The following is a 1,863-nucleotide window of genomic DNA, read 5'->3' on the forward strand; positions in this document are numbered from 1 at the left end:
TGATAGCTTGGCTCTGAAATCTGTGATTTTTACTATGATGTTACAATACTAGAATTCATAAGCAAATTAGTCATGATTATATACATAATAAGAATAGTTCCAACCATTATAAGATTTAAACCATCAATTTAAATTGCTGAATTGTGAAGGACAAAAAAACAGTTCTATTGGAAGACAAATAAGAGAATAGAAAATATAACTACCCATCTCATATCAAAGTGAACTCTCCAATTGTGTTTATTGGGTAAAGTAGCATGCTAAAGCGATTCTCAAATAATCAGTTGCTGAAGCTGAAAAAATCTTGTTGATTGGTTAGTATTTCCTAAGAAATTGCTCTTTTAGAAAAAACATATTAATGAAGAGGATTTAATGTTTGTTTCATACTTTCAAATTTTAATATTTTAATCTACTATTTAAGATTTAACAATACACTTATATAGGGACTACTGGCTGCCAAGCACTATTATACATGTTTTAACAATATGAACTTACTCAGTTCTAATAGGTCATTTTTTATCCTCATTTTAATGATGAAACAGAGCTTGGGTAAGGTCCAGGTTTGAGGTCAGATGTCAGGTTTGTGTGTTCCTTGGTTCTTTGACTCCTTTCTTGGAAGAATCACAAGCAGGGCCAGTATGATGGAACAATCACAAGCACAAAGCAATTCACACCAGCAGCCTTTATTGAAAAACAAAAGTACATTCCAAAGAAGGAATGGGTCTATCTCTGCAAGTGGAGATGACCCCGAGTTTAAAGACTGAGTATAGGAAGTATAGTACACTCTCAAAGTCCATAGAGAGCAGACTGCTGCAGTAAGGAATGGCAGCTCCCAGGGTTAGGGTCTGTCCTTTTATGCTAATCCCTAATAATGTGTTAAGCTGGGGGTGAAATATTCATGAATTTTCTTGGAAAGGGTGGAGAGTTCCCAGAACTGGGAACCTTCCCATTTCCTGACCTTATAGGGTAACTTCTAAGGGTTGCCACGGCGTTTGTAAACTGTCATTGTGTAGGTGGGTGTGATTTTTACTATGCTAACGAAGGCAGATCACTTGAGGACACTGTCGCCTTACTTGTATGCATGCTCCAAAGACCCCCTTTGTGGCCTTGGCAATATCTCCAATTTGTGGTTTCTCTACCTCTTTCTGGTTGGTCAGTCCTAGGAGATGCCCATCATAGACCAAACATCTATTTGTTCAGTCGAAAACCCCCTTGATATGGCATCTGTTCCTTCTTGGAAGCCCCCTCTGGTCAATTTTTTCCTCTTATTGTAGACAAAGCATCTCCTAGTGCCATCTGCTCCTCTCCCTCCTTATCCCTACCTAACAGTAACTCGTGTAACGTCACATAGTAAGTTCCAAAGGCATGATTCTTCAATGCTATTCAAATAAGAATCTTGTGTGTAATAAAGACTGAATTATCATAAAAATACAAAAATATTTGGTTCCTGGAAAACATTGAGGATTCTATGATTTGTTTCTTAAATAAATAACACTTTTTCTTTTTTGAAATAGTTTCTTTCTAGCTGATTCATATTCTATTAGTAGAAGCACTGCCTTGCCCATTTTTCCTATGTTGCATGAACATAGCAAGTGATTTGGATGTAAGTTCATTCTGAGATGTAAGTATAATAATGTCAGTAACCAATTTTCTAGTAATTCTCCTTAATCTACCTTAGCCAGGAGATATTTTTAAATGTAAGAAATAATCGTGTTTTTGTTATAGGTTTTAAAGACAGGCTAGAATACTTGATATGCCAATCTGTATCACAGTAAAATAAAATAATCAAGCAAATAAACAAACATCTCTTCCATGTGATGTAAAAACAGCCAGAGAAGACTGTTCCCTTTGGTTAAGATAAAGCCA

Source organism: Propithecus coquereli, unplaced genomic scaffold, assembly GCF_000956105.1.
Source record: "Propithecus coquereli isolate 6110/MARCELLA unplaced genomic scaffold, Pcoq_1.0 Scaffold159, whole genome shotgun sequence".
NCBI classification, from domain to species: Eukaryota; Metazoa; Chordata; class Mammalia; order Primates; family Indriidae; genus Propithecus; species Propithecus coquereli.